Below are 8683 nucleotides of genomic sequence, written 5' to 3' on the forward strand. Positions count from 1 at the left end.
TTAGTTGAATCAAGTTTGACAACGGCCGGTCCTTGTTGAACGTTAAAACATCACATTGACGAAAAATCATTGTGGTTTTGATGCGTAGGTAAGAACGGTTCTTGCTAGAAGCCCGTAGCAGCCACGTAAAACTTGCACCAACAAAGTAGAGGACGTCTAACTTGTTTTTGTAGGATGTGATATGGTCAAGACATGATGTGATATAATTATTGTATGACATGATCATTTTTTTAAATGTTATCAGCAACTGGCAGGAGCCTTATGGTTGTCGCTTTATTGTATGAAATGCAATCGCCATGTAATTGCTTTACTTTATCACTATGTGGTAGCAATAGTTGTAGAAGCAATAGTTGGCGAGACGAAAATGACACTACGATGGAGATCAAGGTGTCAAGCTGGTGACGATGGAGATCATGACGGTGCTTTGGAGATGGAGATCAAAGGCACAAGATGATGGCCATATCATGTCACATATTATGATTGCATGTGATGTTTATCTTTTATGCATCTTATTTTGCTTAGTACGGCGGTAGCATTATAAGATGATCCCTTACTAAATTTCAAGGTATAAGGGTTCTCCCTAAGAATGCCCCGTTACGACAATTCGACGTGCCGAGACACCACGTGATGATCGGGTGTGATAATCTCTATGTTCACATACAATGGGTGTAAGACAATTTTGCACATGCAGAATCCTTAGGTTAAACTTGACGAGCCTAGCATACACAGATATGGCCTTGGAACACTGAGACCTAAAGGTCGAACGTGAATCATATAGTAGATATGATCAACATAGAGATGTTCACCATTGATAACTACTCCATCTCACGTGATGATCGTACATGATTTAGTTGATATGGATCACGTGATCATTTAGATGACTTGAGGGATGTCTATCTAAGTGGGAGTTCTTAAGTAATATGATTAATTGAACTTTAATTTATCATGAACTTAGTTCTGGTAGTTTTTTGCACATCTATGTTGTTTTAGATCAATTGCCCGTGCTACCGTTCCCTTTAACTTTAATGCGTTCCTATAGAAAGCTAAGTTGATAGATGATGGTAGCAACTACACGGACTAGGTCTGTAACTTGAGGATTATCCCCATTGCTGGACAGAAGAATTATGTCCTGGAAGCACCGCTAGGTGTAGGACCTACTACAGGAGCAACTGCGGACGTTATGAACGTCTGGCAAACTAAATCTGATGACTACTCAATAGTTCAGTGTGGCATGCTTTACGGCTTAGAAATAGGGACTTCAAATACATTTTGAACGTCATGGAGAATATGAGATGTTCTAGGAGGTGAAGTTAATATTTCAAGCAAATGCCCGAGTTGATAGATATGAAGTCTCCAACAAGTTCTATAGCTGCAAAATGGAGGAGAACAGTTCTGTCAGTGAACACATACTCAGAATGTCTGGGTACCATAACCACTTGACTTAGCTGGGAGTTAATCTCTCGGATGATAGTGTCATTTAAAGAGTACTTCAATCACTGTCACCAAGCTATAAAGGCTTCATGATGAACTATAATATGCAAGTGATGGAAAAGACAATTCGCGAGCTCTTTGCAATGCTTAAGGCTGCAGAGGTAGACATCAAGAAGGAGCATCAAGCGTTGATGGTGAACAAGACCACTAGTTTCAAGAAAAAGGGCAAAGGGAAGAAGGGGAACTTCAAGAAGAATAGCAAGCAAGTTGCTGCTCCCGGGAAGAAGCCCAAGTCTGGACCTAAGCCTGAAACTAAGTACTTCTACTGCAAAGGGACTAGTCACTGGAAGCGGAACTGTCCCAAGTATTTGGCGGATAAGAAGGATGGCAAAGTGAAAGGTATATTTGATATACATGTTATTGATGTGTACCTTACTAATGCTCGTAGTAGCGCCTGGGTATTTGATACTAGTTATGTTGCTTGTATTTGCAACTTGAAATAGGGGCTACAGATTAGACGAAGATTGTCTAAGGACGAGGTGACAATGCGCGTCGGAAATGGTTCCAAGGTCGATGTGATCTCCATCGGCACGCTACCTCTACATCTACCATCGGGATTAGTTTTCGACCAGAATAATTGTTATTTGGTGACAACGTTGAGCATAAACATTATATCTAGATCTTGTTCTATGCGAGACGGTTATTCATTTAAATCAAAGAATAATGGTTGTTCTGTTTATATGAGTAATATCTTTTATGGTCATGCACCCTTGATGAGTGGTCTATTTTTGTTGAATCTCGATCGTAGAGATACATATATTCATAATATTGAAGCCAAAAGATGCAAAGTTAATAACAATAGTGCAACTTATTTGTGGCACTGCCATTTAGGTCATATTGGTGTAAAGCGCATGAAGAGACTCCATGCTGGTGTGATTTTGGAATCACTTGATTATGAATAACTTGATGCTTGTGAACCATGCCTCATGGGAAAGAGACTAAGGCTCTGTTCTCTGGAACAATGGAGCGAGCCACTGACTTGTTGGAAATAATACATACTGATGTATGCAGTCCGATTAGTGTTGAGGCTCGCGGCGGGTATCGTTATTTTCTAACCTTCACTAATGATTTCAGCAGATATGGGTATATCTACTTAATGAAACATAAGTCTGAAACATTTGAAAAGTTCAAAGAATTTTAGAATGAAGTGGAAAATCATCGTAACAAGAAAATAAAGTTTATATGATCTGACCGTGGAGGTGAATATTTGATTTATGAGTTTGGTCTTCATTTGAAACAATGTGAAATAGTTTCGCAACTCACGCCACCTGAAACACCACAACGTAATGGTGTGTCCGAACATCGTAACCGTACTTTATTAGATGTGGTGCGATCTATGATGTCTCTTACCAATTTACCACTATCGTTTTGGGGTTATGCTTTAGAGACGGTTGCATTCATGTTAAATAAGGCACCATCTAAATCCGTTGAGACGACACCATATGAACTGTGGTTTAGCAAGAAACCTAAGTTTGGGGCTGTGATGCTTATGTGAAAAATCTTCAACCTGATAAGCTCGAACCCAAAATCGGAGAAGTGCGTCTTCATAGGATACCCAAAACAAACTGTTGGGTACACCTTCTATCACAAATCTGAAGGCAAGATATTTATTGCTAAGATTGGATCCTTTCCAGAGAAGGAGTTTCTCTCGAAAGAAGTGAGTGTGATGAAAGTAGAACTTGATGAGGTAATTATACCTTCTCTCGAATTGTAAAGTGGTTCAACACAGAAATCAGTTCCACTGATGCCTACACCAATTAGTGAGGAAGCTAATGATGATGATCATGAAACTTCAGATCAAGTTACTACTAAACCTCATAGGACAAACAAAGCATGTTCTGCACCAGAGTGGTACGGTAATCCTGTTATGGAAGTCATGTTACTAGACCATGACGAAACTATGAACTATGAGGAAGCGATGATGAGCCCAGATTCCGCAAAATGGCTTGAGGCCATGAAATCTGAGATGGGATCCATGTATGAGAACAAAGTATGGACTTTGGTTGACTTGCTCGATGATCGACAAGCCATAGAGAATAAATGGATTTTCAAGAAGAAGACCGACGCTGATTGTAATGTTACTGTCTACAAGTTCGACTTGTTGTGAAAGGTTTTCGACAAGTTCAAGGAGTTGACTATGATGAGACCTTCTCACCCGTAGCGATGCATAAGTCTATCGATATTATGTTAGCAATTGTCAAAACAGCATTCCTTAATGGATTTCTTCAAGAAGAGTTGTATATGATGCAACCGGAAGGTTTTGTCGATCCTAAAGGTGCTAAGATAGTGTGCAAGCTCCAGCGATCCATTTATGGACTGGTGCAAGCCTCTCGGAGTTGGAATATACGCTTTGATAGTGTGATCAAAGCATATGATTTTATACGGACTTTTGGAGAAGCCCGTATTTATAAGAAAGTGAGTGGGAGCTCTGTTTCATTTCTAATATTATATGTGTAGGAGATATCCCCTAGAGGCAGCAACAACAGTTATTTTGTATCTCCAAAGTTTGTAATGAATGGTTAGCTTCCATGCTATAACTGCAATGATTCTCGAGTCTACAATATCCACGAGGCTCGGAGGGAAACTCATGTGCACGTGTGGTATACTAAATGTTAAATGTATTCCTAGTCTTGCCTCTAAGACAGGCTCAAGTATTGCATGATGATCCTGTTTTCTTGATCATAGGCAATTTTGAGGGCACGATGTTGGTAGAACACTTGTGTTGAATCGACCCAAATTGATGTTATGCTATGAGATTCTTTCGTCACAAGTTTATGGTTAATATCATTAAGATAGTTAATGTTTTCATAATTCCTTAGACCATGAGAGTATCGAGTTCCTTCGTGCTTGCTTCGTGAACTTTGGGGTGTGTTAAACGTCATCCGCAACTAGGTGGCTATTTTGAAATTTTTTGGGGTGTGTTAAACGTCATCCGTAACTTTGGGGTGTGTTAAACGTCATCCGTAACTTTGGGGTGTGTTAAACGTCATCCGAATTTTTTTGTTTTCTGTTGCATTCCCCTATAGTGGCATCAAGAGCCGTGCTATGCGTAGATGCAGGTTACGATCTAGAATACATGGAGATATATGGGTATTGCATAATATAATTTTGGAGTAGATGAGATCTATTGCTGAAAATTATTTATGAGGGTGGTAGATGAAATATGTTGCCCGATGTTCTTATTGCTTCCCTATAATTTGCATATTTCTGATGCTGAAACGGCATGGTGGAATTTCACAAAGTTCTGGCAATCTGCGATCCTGATTGATCAACGAAGTGCTATCAGTTCTTTGGGTTCCATCATAGTTAAAGGAAAGATGAAATTCATAGATGAAAGGGCAATGCAGATATGATTTGCACGGGGGTCATGCGTGTGACAAAGTTAATCTAGCGACTTGAATAATCATACTTGATGATAAACGTTGGTAGCTACGGTTTAAGTCAAAACCTCAGAAGCCACATAAAATAAAATTTTGCATAAACCGATTAGAGGCGGCTAACTTGGTTTTGTAGGATATTTTGCATGTGATGTGGTATAGCAATCTCATATTCAATTTGATTATGTATGAGATGACTATATAATGTAAATTAACATGACCTGCGTGTCATGATTCGGCATGATGGCTGGAGCCATATGATTGTCACTTTAATGACCTGCATGTCAACCTTATGTGACACATTTATTTTATCTGCTATGGAGATAGCAATATTATCTGATGCATCGACAAGGTGGTGGCAATCTTTGCGAAGGTGAACACCGATGCGATTGCCGAAGACGAAGAAATGAAAGACTTCTCCATCAGAAGGGGCTATAGCATATCATGCTATTATTAATTGCCTGAGATGTTTATCCCTCTTGATGCACCCTTCTTGATTGCGAGGTAGTCGCTTTTTATTTAGGGTGATCTCTCACTTTAAATATCAAAGTAGTTAGTGTTCACCCAAGTGTAGCACCGTCTGTAATTCGTATCTTTTCGGGGTGCGCCATGTCCACATGGGTACGAACGAATCGAGAGGAATGAGGCGGGTGAGGTCAGACCTCGCAGCAAGATCACTTGGTTGTCTTTGACGTTCAGGCAGGATCGTCCTGAGCTCGGAACACACCCATCGAAAGATGAACAGGAGTCACATGGAGATATGATCGGCAAGTTTGCCTACCAATTGAAATTCTCGGCATCAGTGATGTCCACATGAATGGTGTTGAATTGAAATGTGGGTCTTGTATCACTCATAATCAATTTTGAGAGATATTGATTTGAGTGGGAGCGCACTTTAGAATAAAATTGTTTATCCACTAGTGCATTTTCATTATAAACAAAGTCTAAGTGAAACTTGTGTTTTCGTTGTAGATCAAATGGCTCGCGACACCACGTTCAACTTAGGCCCGATGTTAGAGAAAGAGAAGTTAGCTGCAACTGGAAACAACTATGCGGACTGGGTCCGCAACCCGAGGATTGTCCTCAGGAGCGCTAAGAAATAGTATGTGCTAGAGTATGATCTTCCAGCTAAACCCGCGGCAGAGGCCCCGGAAGATGTACAAAATGTCTGGGCCACTAAGGATGATGATCACAACTTAGTGCAGTTCCTCATGCTAGCTTGCATGAGTCCAGAGCTTCAAAAACATTTTGAATTCCATAAACCCATTGGTATGATCCGGGAATTGGATGCTCTGTACAAGGAACCGCAAAGTCTGAACGAATTGATATCATGAAGGCTCTGATGGAATGCAAGATGACTGAGGGTAGTCATTCGGCGAACACGTGGTCAAAATGATTGTCTATGCTGAAAGGCTTAAAGCCCTGGAATTTCCACTTCCACCTGGCCATATGATTGACATGTTGCTTTCTTCACTCCCCCCGTCTGACGACGGTTTTTTCATGAACTACAACATGACAGGGATGGAGAAGACACCGAAAGAGGTGCTTGCCATGCTAAAAACTACAGAAGGAGGACTGCGGAAAAATCACAAGCAAGTGTTGGTTGTGAATAAAACCGCCAGTTTCAAAAAGAAGAAAGGCAAGCCAGAGAAGGGCAAGGGCACCGGTAAGACCGGCTCCCATAGCAACTCTTAGGGCGGAGCCAAGAATGAAACTGAGTGCTTCTACTGCAAGGGCACAGGACACTGGAAGAGAAACTGCAAGAAGTATCTGGAAGATAAAAAGTCTAGGAAAACCTGAAAGGTATAATTGTTATACAAGTTAATGTCATTGACGTTTTGCTTGCTAGCGAAAATTATATGTCTTGGGTATTTGATACCGGATCGGTTGCTCACATTTGCAACTCGATACAGGGACTCCATAAGGTGCGCAGGCTGGCAAAGAATGAGGTCGTCATGCGGGTCGGGAACGATGTTGGGATCGCCGCTCAAGCCGTCGGCATTATGCCTCTACGTCTCCCTTCGGGATCTATTTTTGAACTTAGTAACTGTTATATTGTTCCGGCATTGTGTAGAAACATTATCTCCGAATCATGTTTAGTGCACGATGGGTATTCCGTACAAGTCTGAGAACAATGGTTATTCACTTTATTGTTTAGGATATGTTTTATGGATTTGCACCCATTGTTGGGGGCCTTTTCATACTAAATCTTGAATGTGGAAATGATGTCTTTAATGTGAATGCTAAACGCCTTAAGAAGGCTGATACCACCACCACTTACTTGTGGCACTGTCAACTTGGCCACATCATAAAGAAACGCATGCAAAAACTCCAGTCAAATGGAGTTTTGCCGTCTTCTGATTTTGAATCATTCGACACATGTGAAGCTTGTCTGATGGGGAAAAGGACCAAGATGCCATTCACGGGTCATCCTGAACGGGCGGGTGATTATTGGAAATAATACATAGTGATGTATGCGGTCCAATGAACACGGCCGCAAGGGGTGGGTATTTTTACTTCGTAACTTCTACTGATGATTTAAGTCGGTATGGCTATATCTACTTGATGAAGCATAAGTCGGAAACCTTTGAAAAGATCAAAGAATTTCAGAATGAGGTAGAAAATCATCGTGATAAAAAAATTAAGTTTCTGCGGTCTGATCGTGGAGGCGAATATCTTAGTCATGAGTTTGGCCAACATCTGAGTGACCATGGAATTGTTTCACAGCTTACGCCTCCTGGAACTCCACAGAGAAACGGAGTATTAGAACGACGTAACCGAACCTTGTTGGACATGGTAAGGTCGATGATATCTCTTACGGATCTTCCGATATCTTTTTGGGGTCACGCACTACTCACTGCCACTCATACATTAAACAGAGCACCGTCTAAATCTGTTGTGACGACACCATACGAGTTATGGCATGGGAAGAAACCCAATTTGTCGCATCTCAAAGTTTTGGGTTGTGAAGCTTATGTAAAACGTTTACAACCGAGCAAACTCAGTCCCAGATCAGACAAATGTAACTTTGTAGGTAATCCCAAGGAAACCCGTTGGGTATTTCTTCTACCAACCCTCCGAGTGGAATGTGTTTGTCGCTAAAAACGGAGTCTTTTTCGAGAAAGAGTTTCTCGCAAAAGAATTAAGTGGGAGGACAATACAACTTAATGAGATTAGTGAATCTTCGGCAACCGTTGATATGGCTAACGAACCGGAAGAAATTCCGCTAATTATCCCTACAACCGAGCCGGAAGTTGTCGCATGTGATGCGGAGACTTCAGACAATGTTGTAACTGAACCGTGCAGATCAGGTAGGGCTATCCAGCCACCCGAGTGGTTTCATAATGAAATCTTCATTCTTGAAGACGATGAACCTGCGCACTACAAGGAAGCGATGGCGGGGCCCAGCTCAAAGTAATGGCACAAGGCCATGAAATCCGAAATGGAATCCATGTACGAAAACCAAGTTTGGAACTTGGAAGAACTTCTAGAAGGCGTAAAGCCGATTGGTTGTAAATGGATATTCAAAAGAAAAACAGACTCAGATGGTAACATTACTATCCACAAAGCTAGACTTGTCGCGAAAGGGTTCACGCAAGTTCCAGTAGTGGACTACAACGAGACTTTCTCGCCCGTAGCTATGCTTAGGTATGTTCGGATATTACTAGCAATTGCTGCTTATTTCGATTATGATATATGGCAGATGGAAGTCAAAACGGCTTTCCTCAATGGAAACCTCAAATAGGATGTATACATGATACAGCCAGAAGGTTTTGTCGTTCCTAATGATGCTGGAAAGGTATGCAAACTTCAGA

Source organism: Triticum dicoccoides, chromosome 1B (assembly GCF_002162155.2).
Source record: "Triticum dicoccoides isolate Atlit2015 ecotype Zavitan chromosome 1B, WEW_v2.0, whole genome shotgun sequence".
NCBI lineage: Eukaryota > Viridiplantae > Streptophyta > Magnoliopsida > Poales > Poaceae > Triticum > Triticum dicoccoides.